At 42.5% G+C, this 18279-nt stretch overlaps 1 long non-coding RNA gene across 1 annotated transcript; it reads right to left on the reverse strand.

Annotated features, from left to right (window-relative positions):
• Positions 1 to 397: 397 nt before the first annotated feature.
• On the reverse strand, positions 398 to 16217 carry LOC139033261 (uncharacterized). Its single transcript, XR_011485867.1, has 2 exons — positions 15753 to 16217; positions 398 to 12830 (listed from the first exon to the last, which is right to left on the reverse strand). It is a non-coding gene; the product is annotated as an uncharacterized lncRNA (long non-coding RNA).
• Positions 16218 to 18279: the final 2062 nt, after the last annotated feature.

An 18279-nucleotide genomic window follows, 5' to 3' on the forward strand; every position in this document is an offset into this window, starting at 1 on the left:
ACTGTTCACGATATTCAAGTTACAAACCTTCCCTTGCAATTTCTGTGGTATCTTGTTTCTCTGCACGCAGTTTCCATTTCCATTTAACTCTTTAAATAGATTACACGAATGTGTATCCATCCAAAGGGATTGTTAAAAAGGAAAAAAAAAAAGAGCATTTTCTCAGCATCTTGAGGCAGGCTATGCTTTCTCATTGGAAGTTAAGATCATAAATATTTTTGTACACATTTAGGTAGAAGGGGAAGATGTATAATTATGCATTTGATTGCTGACCTGATTTTCTGCTTTCAGTTCAGTTCAGTTCAGTCGCTCAGTCGGTTTCGACTAGATTTTCTGCTTTAGCTCACTACAAAGAAGGAAAGTTTCTGTATTTTTGTAAAAACAAAATGACTCCATGAAAAGGACACAGGGCATTAACTTTATTAAAATACAAAACATTCTCAGTTTGGGCCATGAAAAGGATTACAAGCTACACTTAATTATTCTAAGAGTAAAATCAGTAATTATGTGTTATACTGTGTATGTGCTATGTTTAGTCTCTTATTCATGTCCAACTCTTTGCAACTTCATGGACTGTGGCCTGCAAGGCTCCTCTGTCCATGGGATTCTCCAGGCAAGAATACTGGAGTGGGTTGCCATGCCCTAGTCCAGGGGATCTTCCCGAACCAGGGAGCAAACCCAGGTCTCCCACATTGCAGGCAGATTCTTTTATCATCTGAGCTACCAGGGAAACCTTATACTGTGTGTGTATACATTCTCCAGTTAAATGTATGAATTGCCTTATAGTCCCAGAAAAAAAAAAATCTATCAAGTAACAACAACAATGGAAAACAATTACAACGTTTGTCATTATATTTATAAGACACTGATTCAACTAGCGGTTAATGTGGAAGTCATTTTCCTACTGCTCCCAGCAAGCACACACAACTATGACCATACAATTTAATAAACAAGTCCTTCAGTGAAAATTTACATGTATACAAGAGAGAGGACAGAACTTCAACTATGTATTAACAGACACAAATACTTTGACCACCCGATGCGCAGAGCTGACTCACTGGAAAACGCCCCGATGCTGGGAAAGGTTGAAGGCAGGAGGAAAAGGGGACGACAAAGGATGAGATGGTTGGAGGGCATCACTGATGCGATGGACATGAGTCTGAGCAAGCTCTGGGAGTTGGTGACGGACAGGGAAGCCTGGCGTGCTGCGGTCCATGGGGTCGCAAAGAGTTGGACACCATTGAGCGACTGAATGGAACTGAAAGGTGAAGAAGGCATGGATGATTTTCCATGGATGAAGAGGCAGAGCACAGAGGATTTTCAGGGTAGACAAACAACCCTGTGAGATTCTATAATGACAGATACATGATTATACATTTGTCCAAGCCCACTGAATGGACAACTTCAAGAATGAACCCCATGGTAAACAATGGACTTTGAATGACTATGATGATTTAATGAGTGATTATGAGCGATCTTTGATTTTTAAAAAATGCACCATTTTTGATTTAAAAAAAAAATAGTACCATTCCGTGATGTGAATGATGGGAGAAGTCATACACATATCAAGGCAGGAAATACATGGGAAACTTCTGTACGTCCCTCTCGATTTTGATGTACAGCTCACACTCTCAATACAAAATAGCGTCAAAAGAAAATAAACACCAGGTCACAATCCCACTCATACTTCCACCACAGGGATTCTAAGGGCCAGCATTCCCGAGTCTGGAGACGATTGGAGATCTTCTCGGGGTGGGAGTGAGCTGGCCAGGGTGATGCTGACTGTTCTAACAGTGACTGCTTCTAGCTGTAGTTCTCTATGTCATTGTTATTTCATTCCTGGAGCTTCCATGGACTTTGTTACTTTTTAAATCACTGTCTTAGCGCCTTGGAGAATTAAGGGAAATACGTGTGTCCCTGCTAGGAGAGAGAGCACAGGGTCGCAAAGAGTCAGACACGACTGAGTGGATGAACTGAACTGAGGACAAAAACTGGGGCACAGAGAGATGCTTCGAAGAAACTGGTTACAGAGGGCACGAGTGACCTGCTGGACTCCAACCGTGGTCGACGTGATCAGGAGGACCGCTGTATATAATGGGGGAACGTGTGACAAGTCTGCAGGAGGGAAATCCAAAGGAAGAAGGGGTTTCTTGCAGCTGATGGAATGCAGCTTCATAGCGTTCGTCATTTGGCTATTAAAGAAAATATGAAGTTAAGAAAAAACCAAAACACCACGGAGGATATGACTCTGAGTTTAAGCAGCGTACAGTCACAGTCACAGGTGGATACGTCAGCATCGGCCACTGCGCTGAGAATCAGTGGAACTGGCTCCTTCACAAAACTGAGCTGTGACTCATGAAATGGTCATCGCAGTCAAGCTCAGACTCCGGGGGTGGATACAGCATAATGTCTCCTCGTCGTCACAGCGGCTCCAGCTTTTTCCAAATACAGCGTGAGAATCGCTGAGCATCTCTTCAGATTCTCTGGGTTTTTTTTAAATTTAATGAATATTTATTAAACATTGATTCGGGGGTATTACTATGCTGGTAGTTGATTGGTTAATTGGAAAAAGTCTACAAAAGTAATGGCCTACAAAACGGAAAATCAAAATAAAACTAAAAATGTATACAATATTCATTCTCCCATATCTTCATGTATGTGGTTTTTTTTTTTTTTTTTTAATGTATGTCTCTTCAATCCTAAAAGAAACCAATCCTGAATATTCATTGGAAGGGCTGATGCTGAAGCTCTGACACTTTGGCCACTTGATGCGAAGAGCTGACTCACTGGAAAAGACCCTGATGCTGGGAAAGACTGAAGGCAGGAGGAGAAGGGGACGACAGAGCATGAGATGGTCAGATGACATCACCAACTCGATGGACATGATTCGAGCAAACTCCGAGAGATAGGGCAGGACAGGGAAGCCTGGCATGCTGCAGTCCACCGGATCACAAAGAGTCGGACATAAGTAAGCAAGTAAACAACAGCTCTTAGCTTGAGCTTCGTAACTTTCTCTTTTCCATAAGCCACACCTCTAATTACTTGCATCTTCTTCAAAGACACTGGTGAAGGAATTTAAACCCAGATTTCTGAGAGAGATTATAGTATTATTAAATGTCCAAGCTTTTCTTTTTCCTAGATTGCAATATGCCTAGGATCAATATCATATGCTTACTTCTTATGTTTAGAGAAATGATATGTTACCTGGGGATTCTAATGGGCCTCTGAAGACTGAAAATTAGTCATTAAAATATTATCTAGTGTCGATCCATCAACAGGATGGACATTCTCCTTATGAATTACTTGTTTCTTTCCTTACATGATACCTACTGGATTAATTTAAGAAGGATAAAATCAGAGAGAATTAGAGGCATCGAAATCAGAGCAAAGTTAATGTGTAGTCTGAGCTTCAATACATAAGCCAGACGTTTTAGAAAGGAATGGACTAAAGGATTACAGGAATGGAAAATGCCACCCTTTAGGAAAGGAGTATTTCAAGACTCACGAAGAAATGTTCAACATCATTAACAACGCACTTGCCATATTATGCCACTTGACAGGGTGTTTTATTGATAAATTGCCTTAGTAACAATCGTGCTCAATATGCGTGGCTACAGTCATTGTAACAAGAAGAAAGTGAACTCTGGAGGGCTATGTGAAACGCTGAGATCACACTACCAGAGGGATGACTCGGACTCAATGTGAGGCATTTCCTTACGTATCTGCTCTTGGGTCTTGTATCACAAGGTTTTACTCATGCTCTTGAAAGAGTAACCCCGGTAACCTCCCACCTAAACCTTTACTGAAAAGAAACTGCTAACAAATCAAAAGTTGATAGCATGGAAATATTCATAACTGTCAAACCTGTGAAGCACCCACAGAAGGGAACAGTAACTAAAGTTTGGTATATTGACCAAAAGACAAGAGTTAACTTACAATTTATAACTGCTAAATGCATTCGGAATTACAGAAAATGACGCTGATAAACTAGCAAATGAAAAAGCAGATTAAAACATTTTATGAAAACTACAATTTCCAATACCAGTCCACCTTACCTGCTTCCTGAGAAATCTGTATGCAGGTTAAGAAGCAACAGTGACAACAAGACATGGAACAACAGACTGGTTCCATATTGGAAAAGGAGTACGTCAAGGCTGGATACTGTCACCCTGCTTATTTAACTTATATGCAGAATACATCATGAGAAACGCTGGGCTGGAGGAAGCACAAGCCGGAATCAAGGTTGCCTGGAGAAATATCAATAACCTCAGATATGCCGATGACACCACCCTTATGGCAGAAAGTGAAGAAGAACTAAAAAGCCTCTTGATGAAAGTGAAAGAGGTGGGTGAAAAAGCTGGCTTAAAGCTCAACATTCAGAAAACTAAGATCATGGCATCCGGTCCCATCACTTCATGGCAAATAGATGGGGAGACAGTGGAAACAAGGACAGACTATTTTTCTGGGTTCCAAAATCACTGCACATGGTGACTGCAGCCATGAAATTAAAAGATGGTTGCTTCTTGGAAGAAAAGCTATGACAAACCTAGAAAACATATTAAAAAACAGAGACAATACTTTGATGACAAAGGTCCGTCTAGTCAAGGCTATGGTTTTTCCAGTGATCATGTATGGATGTCAGAGTTGGACCATAAAGAAAGCTGAGTGCCGAAGAATTGATGCTTTTGAACTGTGGTGTTGGAGAAGAGTACTGAGAGTCCCCTAGACTGCAAGGAGATCCAACCAGTCCATCCTAAATGAAATCAGTCCTGAATATTCATTGAAAGGATTGATGGTGAAGCTTCCCACACTGTGGCCACCTGATGTGAAGAACTGACTCACCGGAAAAGACCCTGATGCTGGGCAAGATTGAAGGCGGGAGGAGGAGGGGACGACAGACGATGAGATGGTTGGATGGCACCACCGACTTGATGGACATGAGTCTGAGCAAGCTCCAGGAGCTGGTGATGGACAGGGAAGCCTGGCGTGCTACAGTCTACGGGGTCGCAAAGAGTCAGACACAACTGAGCAACTGAACTGAATGACAATTTCTAATATTAGAAATATAACTTGAGCAACCTTTAAAAATTCTTAGACTGTGATTTTAGTATGTGAAAATTCTGATAATTTTCATTTTTGTTTTGGCAGGGATCAAACCATTTTATTGAGAGGCTTTGAGCTTTTGACACTGAAAATACTAGTTTTAGTTGTGTGTAATTTGAATGTAATGAAAATCTCCAAAGAAACCCATTTAGATGTGATTAACAAAACAGAGACCCATTAAGTCTGGAGTTTTGTAATATAAAAAAATAATAATGCCATTAATGTACCTTTTTGCCATTTAACAAGCCCCAGAGAAAGCGTGAAGTGTCTTTTTTGCTATAAGCGACCTTTACATTTTGGGAATTGTTGGTGTAACTTCTCTGAATAGGTTTCATTATCTGAAAAAGGGTAGGTTTGGAGTCAGTCCTTAAATTGCCTTCATTGGTAACATTCTCTGAGTTTTATAAATCTGAGGAAGAAAATATAAAAGAAGAAACAAATTTCACCTGCATGGAAAAATGTATGACAAAAGAACAGTTTTAGAGTAAGTGAGATAATCAAAAACATTGAACTTGGACCATTTCAGCTCAGGATAAATGACATAGGTCTGTATCGATGTATAAAAGGAAACATAATTCATTTTTCTATCGATGGATTCTTAGAAAGTTTCCAATGTGGGGCTAGAAATCAAATATCCAAACGGAAAATCTACTTAACATGGATTCAAATAGGTCTGTGTTGATGATGACCACTTAAGTCAAACTAATGAGAAGCTGCAACTTTATCATCAAGCGTCGTCTGTAGCTACAAGGAGTTGTATTAGATGTCACTTTCTATGTGAGTTGTGGCCTTCACAGCTGGGAAGAATATAAATAGAGTCAGTCATGTCTGACTCTATGCGACCCCATGGATGATACAGTCCGTGAAATTCTCCAGGTCAGAATACTGGAGTGGGTAGCCTTTCCCTTCTCCGAGGGGATCTTCCCAACCCAGGGATCGAACCCAGATCTCTAAGTTAACCCAAACAGACAATGGCCAAAAAAGTGGGGTAGGACATGAAGGATGGAGTTATAGTCACGCGGAATGAATTTCTTAACACTCCCTTTGCTATCTTGAAACCTCTTTCTTGCCTGTATTTGTACATTCAAACCCTTTGTAAGAGGGGTGGTCAGAAGCCAGTGCCACTCTGCTCAACATTAACGAAGGACGCTCATCAATTCCAGGACGTTCAAACCAAGCGATGACACCACATGAAACGCTGAACTCACTGGTAAGCAGCCTTGTTGTCTTCCGAATACTTTTTTATATTCTTCCCAGCTGTGAAGGCCACAACTCACATAGGAAGCGACAGCTAATACAATTCCATGTAGCTACGCTTGACGATAAAGTCGCAGCTTCTCAGGAGTATGACTTAAGTGATCATCATCAACATGGACCTATTTGAATAATTACAGACACTCTGTCTGGTCTTGGACAAGAGCTAAGTCTCACTAGTTTACAAAGTGACCAGGCCAGATGGCATCTAGACCTCGCATCTCATATTAGGAGGTTCTAAGTGAAAGTCACTCAGTCGTGTCTGACTCTATGCGACCCCATGGACGATACAGTCCATGGAATTCTCCAGGCCAGAATACTGGAGTGGGTAGCCTTTCCCTTCTCCGAGGGGATCTCCCCAACCCAGGGATCAAACCCAGATCTCCTGCATTGCAGGCAGATTCTTTACCAGCTGGGCTACAAGGGAGGCCCAGGAGGTTCTAAGAAATGGTCCAAAACAATCCTAGTATACTGACCAGATTTCTAGACTCTCATGAAAGAATGAACTTGACACATTCTTCCAAAGAAGCCAAGAAGGAAAGCAATCTTGGAATTCTGGGTTTGTGCAGTGGCCTAGACATAAATTTCTTTTAAAGCGATTGAATTTCATCTTGTCTCGAGAAACTAAAATAACAGGAAATCAGTAAGACCAAGAAATGAATTTAAAAGTGGGTGAGTTACAGAAGTTTTACATAAACCACTGGAACAGCACAGTATGGTTTGTGAATGTCTCCAGTTTTATTGGAAAACCAAACAGGTATTGTATTTTCGTAGCTTTGACCTGAGACAAACAGGTCTGTGACAGCAAAGATCCTTAAGTCCAAACTCAGCCACCAGGGAAATTCTGAGCCAGCAGGGAAGTCCTTTGATTTTTCTTATTACCATCTTTAGAGTCTATTTTCTTGATGTGGTTCTCAACTGAGCAGCATGCAAAGGATTTCTTTTCCAAGTATTGGTCATTTTGTTGCTTGAATCTGAGAGGTCTTGAACTCTTTCAAATTTCAGAAAAATTTCATGACTGGGTGTTGGATTAATACTGACCCTCTTGCAACCATCGTGAATTTTAAGCAACTTAAATGAACTTACAACAAGCTCACGTAATTAATCGTCCAATGTATTTTGGCCTGAACACTGGGGCATCGAACCTGTGTCTCCTCAACTGGATCTGCGTTACCATCCGGAGGGCAAGACCCTCTTTCTCAAATGCCGGTATTCACATCTTAGAATACAGTTTTGTTTTTCAGGCACTTAGATGATGCCTTCTGAGGACCTGAAAGCTCTCCATTCCTGGAGGATTTACTTGGGTGCGGCTCCTTTTGACCTGAAGGCATGTGAACCAGAGATGCGTCACTTCCCTCTCCATTCCTGAAACTGTTCACACACAGCTGGATGGACAAGTAGTGGAAATGGAACAGCAAGTTTCCAAATGGTGGCCAATTTTAGTCTACAAAATACTTGAAAAAGAAAAAAAGAATTCCATGGAATTTTCCAGGCCAGAATACTACAGTGGGTAGCCGTTCCCTTCCCCAGGGGATCTTCCCGACCCAGGGGATCGAACCCAGGTCTCCCACATTGCAGGCGGATTCTTTATCAGCTGAGCCGCCAGGGAAGCCCAGAAAATATATCTAACGTCCCACCAAATGCTCGCCTAGTCAAAGGTTCTGTGAGTCTAAGGATCCGTGTTTTTGCCTGGTTTACATTTTAAATCTTCCTTGGGGAATAAAAGGTCTCACCTTTATTTCTAGGGAACCAATACATACAGAACTGAGAGCTTAGGGGTTGACTCAATGTGCGGATGACATGTTACTGAGACGTCTCAGACCTTATGGACAAAGCCGAGTGAACTTTAGTGGCCAACTCAATACAGGGTCTCGGGGCCTCCTCCTGGGAGTCCTCCTGCTTTCTCTCCAGCATGGAAGCTGGATTTCCTCCATGGGAGGCTCAGGGATTTCACAGTGTCACAAACAAGACATCTGTCACCTTCCCTGGGACTGAGGCATGGACTGGCCACTGGTGCAGCTGCATTTCACGGGTGAAGTGAGGCCCCAGGGAGCCCAGGCTTAGGAGGAAAGAGGCTACGTGAGGGCTTGCATACACGCTGTGGTTCATTGGAAGTCATCTCCGGGTGCATGCATGCTCCGTCACTCAGGTGTGTCCGACACTTTGCGACCCCATGGATTGTAGCCCTGCAAGGCTCCTCTGTCCATGGGATTTCCCAGGCAAGCACGCTGGAGCAGGGTTCCCATCTCCTTCTCCAGGGGATCCTCCCGGCCCAGGGATCGAACCCCCATCTCTTACACTGGCAGACAGATCCTCTACCACTGAGCTACCAGGGAAGCCCATCTTTGGGACCAGCGTCCTATATCAGGTTTCCAAATAACTCAGTTCTCTTCCAAGACCCCAAAGTCATGTCATTCCAGAGTCACGGGTGGGGTGAAGTTACAAAAGTGCGTCTCCTAAGAACCTTCAGGTGCAGAAGGATTTACTTGGGTGCGGCTCCTTTTGATCTGAAGGCGTGTGAAGCAGAGATGAGTCACTTGCCTCTCGAGTGTAAACACACAACCATGAGACAGGCATAGAAGTAGGAGAATGGCCACAGACACATCAGTATGAACACTCAAGTTTCATACCGACTTTTCAGCTGTGTGAAAACTCTTGGGAACAACCGAGTGTCCATGGAACCCTTCCGAGCACCCAGATTTTGGTTCTGATGCACCTTTTCCTCTTTCAAGAGGCCAGAGTTTCTTAGAGAAATGACTGGCTCTCATTCAGGGTCAAGGGATAAACAAGATGAGACCAGAATACCTGGACAAATCAAGAGAAATAACGATATGAAAGACGAACAGGGTTAAGTCCGAAAGACTCAGTGGCCAAGATGAAGGAGCTTGTATTTGCCAACGCTGAGCCAATTTGAGCTTCGGTAAGTAACCAGAGATCTGTAACTGAGTGAGACCTCACAATTATATTTCAGTTCAGTTGCTCCGTTGTGTCCGACTCCTTGCGACCCCATGGACCGCAGCACGCCAGGCCTCCCTGTCCATCACCAACTCCCGGAGCTTGCTCAAACTCACGTCCATCGCGTCAGTGATGCCATCCAACCATCTCATCCTCTGTCGTCCCCTTCTCCTCCCTCCTCCAATCTTTCCCAGCATCAGGGTGCTTTCTAATGAGTCAGCTCTTTGTATTGAGTGGTCAAACTATTGGAGCTTCAACATCAGTCCTACTGTTGAACACCCAGGACTGACTTCCTCTAGGACTGACTGGTTGGATCTCCTTGCAGTCCAAGGGACTCTCAAGAGTCTTCTCCAACACCACAGTTCAAAAGCATCAATTCTTCGGGGCTCAGCTTTCTTTATAATTCAACTCTCACATCCATACCTGACTACTGAGAAAACTATAGCCTTGACTAAACGGACCTTGGTTGGTAAAGTAACGTCTCTGCTTTTTAATATGCTGTCTAGGTTGGTCATAACTTTTCTTCCAAGGAGCAAGGGTCTTTTAATTTCATGGCTGCAGTCACCATCTGGAGTGATTTTGGATCCCAAGAAAATAAAGTCTCTCACTGTTTCCATTGTTTCCCCACCTATTTTCCATGAAGTGATGGGACCAGATGCAATGATCATAGTTTTCTGAATGTTGAGTTTTAAGCCAACTTTTTCACTTTCTTCTTTCACATTCATCAAGAGGCTCTTCAGTTCTTCTTCACTTTCTGTCATAAGCGTGGTGTCATCTGCATGTCTGAGGTTATTGATATTTCTCTGGGCAATCTTGATTCCAGCTTGTGCTTCATCCAGCCTGGCATTTCTCATGATGTACTCTGCATATAAGCTAAGTAAGCACAGTGACAATATACAACCTTGACGTACTCCTTTCCAGATCTGGAACCAGTCTGTTGGTCCATGTCCAGTTCTAACTGTTGCTTCTTGACCTGCATACAGATTTCTATTTAGATCCATGAATTTATACATACATTTAAAAAATCTAACTAGTTGATCATACTGTGAAGATGAGAGGTGCCGATTTCTCACTTTGAAAATCTAAATGTGTGTCTTGCTTTTTTCCACATAAGCAACAGAATGTGAGCTGAGATTTATACTTTTGCTACAGTTAGGTAAATGAATAAATAAAATTATCCAATTAAGGGACCTCCCTGGTGGTCCAGTGGTTAAGAATCCACATTCCATTGCAAGGGACATGGGTACCACCCCTGGTCAGGGAACTAAGATCCCACACACCGTGAGGCAACTCAGTCTCACGTGCCCCACAACTAGAGAAACTGGTGCACTGCAATGCAGAACCCAGTGCAGCCAAAAAAATTAAATAATAATCTCTACAAGGAGAGATCTTAGTCAGTCTAATCTTGTTCAATGATCAGAAATTCCCCTCAATTTTTAAAAGCGGTGTTAGGATAGACAAAACATTTGACCCAAGATAGAGCAAATGGTGGGCCTCCTGGGTAGCTCAGTCATAGAGAATCTGCCTGCCAATGCACGTCACAGAGGAGACATGGGTTTGATCCCTGGGTCGGGAAGACCTCCTGGAGAAGGGCATGTGCGTCCACTCCAGGACTCTTGCCTGGAGAATTCCAAGGACACAGGAGACTGGCGGGCTACAGTCAATGGGGTCACAAAGAGTCGGACACGACTGAGTGAGTAAACAACAACCAACGATGATAAGAGTAGAGGATGTTTTCCAAGAAGACAAGCTCCCTGATGAAGCCAGTGTGCTAGAGAAGACAGGAAAAGACCAATGGCGTCCAACGGGAGACGGGAGAATGGGAAGGGGATACAGCTCTATTTCTTCCCTTCAGCCTGTTTCTCTGGCTCTCAGGAACTGAGCAGAAAGGAAAACTAAAAAGAAACCAGGGCGCCCGAGACCTCACAAATGAGCTGACCGTTCAGAGAGCCCCATGTGACGTTTCCCCGCCCACCCTGGCAGAAGAGATGTTGAGATGGGATACCCTCACCATTTCACTTTCTGCGAGGGGGTGTGAAACACGTCAGGTCAAACAGTCGGGTCTGGCCAGAAGGAGAACCAAGCTGACTGTGCAACGGAGGGAAAGGCTCCAAAGATTTCACATGAATTCAGAGAACAAACTCTAAGGTGCTTAGAGCAGCCCCTTCCGTGGGGGAGAAGTCATCCCTACAGAAAAGAGTAGAATTACGCCAGGCAAAGCATGATAAAATTATGCCAGGCAAAGCATGATAAAATTATGCCAGGCAAAGCATGATAAAATTATGCCAGGCAAAACATGGTAAAATTATTCCAGGCAAAGCATGATAAAATTATGCCAGGCAAAGCATGATAAAATTACGCCAGGCAAAGCGCAGCATGTCCCAGAAGACCACAGACACACCCTCCTCAAATTCAAGGTCTCAAGATAACTTAGTATTTATTAATAAAACCCATTCCATAGCAAAAAAACCCAAAAAACCAAAAAAACAGGGGAAGTGTGTTGACAAGCATTTGTTCACATCCTATCAGTAAAAGGAGAACCTCTGGACAGGGCTACCCTTGACAAACATGCTCAAAACGGAATGGTAAACCAAGAATCTCTGAGAATGTAGGAGGCTACACAGGTGTCATGGAAACTGATCTAAGAGACTGAAAAAAATTGTGACCAGGTTTTGCAATCACAATGTATAGGCAGCAATGTTGTCACTGGTAACTTTGGAAGACAAAAAATGTACCGAACCAGTGGGTACTCTGGGATAGAGATCTAAACACAAATTAGTACAAGAGTTATCTGGTCCTTATTAACTGCATTTGAGGAGGTACTACAATAACATGGAATAGATGCAGAAAGAGCAGGCTAACGTGCAGACAGAATTTAGAGAAAAATCGAGATTCTGGGAACAGCAAAGTAAGAAAACAAACATGTGCCTTGACATCACCATGTTTAGTAAGAAAATGATTCCCCCCCAAAAAAGTTAAAACCCTGTGACAGACAATCCAGCAAACGACCAGGAAGTTATAGCCTCAGGTTCACAGCAAAGCAAAGTGGGCTTTCCTGATAGCTCAGTTGGTAAAAAGTCCACCTGCAACGCAGGAGACCCCGCTTTGATTCCTGGGTTGGGAAGATCCCCCGGAGAAGGGATAGGCAACCCACTCCAGTATTCTGGCCTGGAGAATTCCGTGGACTGTATAGTCCACGGTGTCGCAAAGAGTCGGACACAACTGAGCGACTTTCACTTTCATACACCAAAGCAGAAGTGCTGCAGTAAGACCTTGATAAGACTTCAGAGGTGCTTAAGACAGGCCTAGAAGAACCTCCTGGCTGGGCAAAATAGCTACTAGGAATGTGAGGGACGTGTCTTAGCACAGCCTCACATGCTCAGGGCCGTGACTGAGTCCAAGAGAAAAGTACCTCTCAAAAGGAAGTGCTAATCCCATTTCAGCGCCAGCATAGAATCCAGTTCACAGGAGATCCTCCCAAATTTGGAGACAATTGTATTGGTCAAGGTGTTACCCATCTGGAATAGAAGAGAATGGCTTAGTTCAAAATGTAAATGTGACCCTCAGCATTCACAGCGATGTATGGGCAGGAACCAGGTTGAGAAATTTATTCACAGGGTGTGTTTTCTGGTTATTGAGCAGCTAAAGAACATGTTAGAAAGGAAAAGAACATTCCGGAAGATGGAGCCCAAAGTGCCAGGGTACAAGAGAATGCAGAGAAACTTCCAGAAAGCTGACTTGATCTAGGAATACTTCCCACTCCTGGAGACCGGCCCTTCAGGAAATCACAACCATGGAAACAATGAGTTAGACTTGCATATGCCCACACGCACAACTTGCCAATTTATATATTTCATCAACAGGAAAATAAAAAAGCTGTCACTTGTCATTTTCAATTTTTAGCGCTCTATGAATTTTTAAAGACGTGTCTACTTTTTTAAGTCTAAGTGGCGTCATCTGGATGGTGATGTTAGGAATCACTTTCTCTTTTCACTGTACTTCTATACATTAAAAAATAAACTCATGTCACTGTTAAAAAAAACATAACTCGTGAAAGAGAAATTCTGAATCTAGGATCTTCTGTTCAAAGACTTCAAATATTGAAAGCTTATGAAAAATAGCTGCCATAACATGGCTAATTTTACAGGGGGGAAAATGAACAATTTTATTGCCCGAAAGTTGAAGACTGAATTTTTTTCAAAGAATATATACAAAAATTCTTCAGCCATTAAAATGATCTAGGTGTATTTTACTATCATCACCTTATGTCTGTAAATATCATACTAAGTGGTCAAAAAAGGATGATCTGTTAGGGAATGCAGCTGCAATCCAGTTCTTCATTACATATTCAGTATTTGAATATACACATATATTCCAGAATATTTATATACATACATATATATACACACAGACACCTTCCCACGCACGCAACAGTGTGAGTGTACATACACTTCTAACTGAAATACATATACAAATAAATCAATGAGATAAAATGTCATAATATTAAAATATTTCACAAAGTTATAAACAAGTGATTAAACTTCAGTGCTGAGCTCCGCCCATTGTGAGCAGCCGATATGAATGGTAAACATTGAATTGATTAGAAACGGAAACAGCTCCCACATTAAATCTGCACATAAGAAGCGAGCATCCCTCACTGAAGGTAAGGTGATGACTTCCAAATCTATGACCCGCCTCTCACTTTCCAGGCAAGGCCCACAACTGCTTTGCTGATGCTTCTGAGGCACCTCCACCAGGACATCCCACAAACACTATGTGAAAAAAAATCCATTATTTTCATCTCCCAAGCCTATCATATGCATTCGCTAATATTTGTGCATTTTCCCAAGACTATTACCTGATAATCAGCATGGAGTGCTGTCATCATAGGCATATATATCATCATCAGTATATACAGTGAAGAACAGTTTTGGCTGGTACAATGAGAATGATATTTATCTCACGGAGTTGCGCAGAACATTTAAATGCAGTGCCTTTAACATGCCCCGAACAAGTCCTGAGACAACTGAGCACTAAACGAACAGTAGATACCATTAAAATTATCATTATTATCATTCTCCTTATTCTTCATGTCATATTTACGTATGTATAGCGGTTTTGCAACTGGCCACCTTATTTAATATACTTCCGTTATCATTAGTATTATGAATTCTTTTGCCTTTCCTATCTTTTTTTTTTTTTAATGTGGACCGTTTTTAAAGTCTTTATTGAATTTCTGACAATACTGCTTCTGCTCCATGTTTTGCCTTTTGGCCATGATGCACGTGGGATCTTAACTCCCCCCACACCCTCTGCACTGGAAGGCAAAGTCTTAACCACCGGACCACCAGGGAAGCCCCTGGCTTTTCTGCCTTCTAAAAAGATGCTCATTTAGATTTCCAAAATTCTAAATCATTGAATTGGCTAGTACTCCCACACTGATGTCATCAATAATAATAAAAATGACAGCAGGTGCCCTTGTTTCCTGTTCATTCTAGTGGAATGTTTCCTCCATCATCAAGATATATTTAGGCATTTGGTTGTAGTCACTTTTATTACTTTCATTTCTATTTTACCTAGACTTTTATCTGAAACAGTGGCTGAATTTTATCAAATTCTTCTTTGGCATTTATTGAAACAGCAAAGTTTTTTTTTTTTTTCATTTAACTTAATAACGTCATGAATTACATTAATACATCTCCTAATATTGAATCATTTTGGTATTCCTAAAATAGCTATTATTTCATCATGGGGTATTACTTCTTAATATACTGCTGGATCAAATGTTCAGTTAAAGAGTTTTCATTAATATTTATATAATTCAGATGACACATATTATGCATGTAACTTTCTTACTCTCTGATCGTTGTCAGATTTTAATATCAGAGTTAAGCTACCTTTATCATATTTAATACAATGACTCCTTTTTATATGGCCTTGGTCAATTTTAGTACCACAGGGATTAATTGTTCCTTTAAAGTTCAATAGCATAGTAATTTCACTTGCCTCATATTATGGGGAAAAATACCTATGAAATAACCTTTATCTGTCACTTTGTAAATGAGCAAAGAGAGTGGAGGAAGTCTTTGACCTTTTTCAGCTGAGACTGTGACTATTGGTCTCTTTAAACTTTCCTAAATTTCAGCAAGAAGAAGATGTACCTCCTAACTCACAAACATTCTATTGCTTTCCCTGGATATCCCAACTTTATATTCTCACTTATCATCTAGATTTTTTCCATAGGTTCTGCAGTGTGTATCATGCCTCAGGAAATTAGACTCTACGAGTAATGACCAAGTTTGTCTCTAGACTATAAACCAGCTCAAGGAGAGGACCACAAACATCAATCTGCAAGCTACTAATCCTTGTCTTATCATAAGTTGAGCAGGGAAATGCATGGTAACCAGCATGAAGCAACCACTTAAAGGGAACACGGTCACCTTGTCCTGCAATGAGACGATGAGAAGCCAGCTCCCCAGTGTAAGGACCAGAACCAAGAAAAGAGCCAGGTTTTTTCCAGAACCATAGCTGCTGCAGTGGTCACTGCTGGTCTGTCGACTGGGGGATGCTCTGAGCCTGGAATCTGCTCTGGAAACTCTCCATGGCGTGGATCTGCAGTGGGTGCCCGGCTGCAGTCTGACCAAGAGAGAAAGAGGCGTTTGCATGTGTGGTCAGCCACCCCCCATCCCCACTAGAGCCCTAGACCATGACGGTGCCCAGGACGGACTAAGAACTACAGATTCTTAGTAGCAACGGGCTCTGGGTCCGTTGCCTCCTCCTCTGTCTACTCACCCAGTTAACTAAGACTGGGCAAGGAGTCTGCGTTTCCAAAATACTCAACAAGGTCAGCTCGGGTTGGAGAGCCAGACGAACCACATTGGTACAAACTGGCCCTGCAACTGCTATAGTCAAGACTTTCTACATCCTTGGAACAGGACTCAGGGGTTACATTTGGTGAGACGTCCCCCAGCATGGACCAGATGAAGCTGTATTGAAAGTGAAAGTGAAGCCGCTCCGTCGTGTTAGGCACACCTGATGTTGTAACCACAGTGGATCCCGCCATTCCCAAGCTCTCGGAACTAGGCCAAATGCTTGCTAGGAGAAGTATCGACAACCTCAGACACGCAGATGACACCAGCCTTATGGCAGAAAGAGAAAAGGAACTAAAGAGCCTCTTGATGAGCGTGAAAGAGGAGAGTGAAAAAGCTGCTTGAAATTCAACATTCAAAACACTAGAATCAAGGCATCTGACGGTCCCATCACTTCATGGCAAATAGATGGGGAAACAATGCGAGTAGTGACAGATTTTAATTTCCTGGGCTCCAAAATCACTGCAGAGGGTGACTGCAGCCATGAAAATAAAAGACGCTTGCTCCTTGGAAGAAAAGCTATGACAAACCCAGACAGTGTATTAAAACACAGAGATATCACTTTGCTGACAAATGTTCATATAATCAAAGCTATAGTTTTTCCAGTAGTCACATATGGATGTGAGAGTTGGAAAATAAAGAAGGCTGAGCGCCAAAGAACTGATCTTTTGAACCGTGGTGCTGGAGCAGATTCTTAAGAGTCCCTTGGAATGCAAGGAGATCAAACCAGTCCATCCTAAAGGAAATCAACCCTGAATACTCATTGGAAGGACTGATGCTGAAGCTCCAATACTTTGGCCACCTGACGCAAAGAGCTGACTCACTGGGAAAGACCTTGATTGAGGACAGCAGAGAAGGGGGCAGCAGAAGATGAGCTGGTTAAACAGCATCAGTGGCTCAATGGACGTGAACTTGAGCAATCTCCAGGACACAGTGGACGACAGGGGAGCCTGGCACGCTGCAGTCCGTAGGGTTGCAAAGAATCAGACACGAGTTAACAACTGACACAACTTGTCGCTTAAGCTGAGTCGGGTTCCACAACAGGTGGACAGCAGATAACTGCAGAGAATCATCTGAATCCATCCCATAACCTCCCACAAAGACGCCCACACTTCCTTCTCTGCCCTTATGTGATTTGTTTTCAACATCTGGCACCTTCTCTCTTAAGAGGACTGGGGTCCCCAGGAACAAGGATAGCACCGCCAGACGTAGATTGCATACACTGCACAACAGCTGAAAGAAACTGGTAGGGTATTCCTTTATAAAGCCTACCCTGTTTTCCTAAGTCTTATTTTTTTTTTTAATTTCTCCAAAAAAAAAAAAAAAATTTCTCCTTCCTTCTATTTTTTGGGCTATCCAGTCAAATTACTGTAAGGTTTATTTTATGGGATTACAAATGAAAACATTATATCCTTTGAATTTTCTTCAAAGGACATTTTGGACTGAACTGCCTGCCAACGACATCTGCAGCTGGCTCACTCTGATTTGTTAAATGTTCGGGAATTTGGGGCGCAAGGGGGGGCCTGCTGTTCAACACTGTCATTATTAAAAATGAATGTATATAAACTTTCATTCAAAATTGTATTAAAGACATACTAATAAATAAAAGCTGCCATTCTCTCATCGTCTCCCTACTTATTATGGCTAATTTGGGTATTCACATCTGTGCAGGAGGAAATGGCAAGTCACCCCAGTATTCTTGCCTGGGAAACCCCAGGGACAGAGGATACTAGTGACCTAAGGTTCACCGGATCGCAAAGAGTCGGACACAAGTGAGCGCACGGCATCCATGGTGGGAAAGCTACATACTGGTGAATGCCGTACATTTCTTCACATTTCCATGACAGATAACCCTCATCGGGAGCTTGAATGTCGGGGGTAGGGACATTTCGACCACAGAAACTGGCAAGGGCTATGAATCGGGACTTAAGTTAAACTTTTGTCGATTTCCTAGACTAAAGAATGTGAAAGTTGCTCAGTCACGTCTGACTCTTTGCGACCCCATGGACTATATACCCCACCAGGCTCCTCTGTGCATGGGATTCTCCAGTCAATAATACTGGAGGGGTTGCCATTTCCTCCTCCAGGGGATCTTTCC

This window comes from Odocoileus virginianus, chromosome Y (assembly GCF_023699985.2).
Source record: "Odocoileus virginianus isolate 20LAN1187 ecotype Illinois chromosome Y, Ovbor_1.2, whole genome shotgun sequence".
Lineage (NCBI taxonomy): Eukaryota > Metazoa > Chordata > Mammalia > Artiodactyla > Cervidae > Odocoileus > Odocoileus virginianus.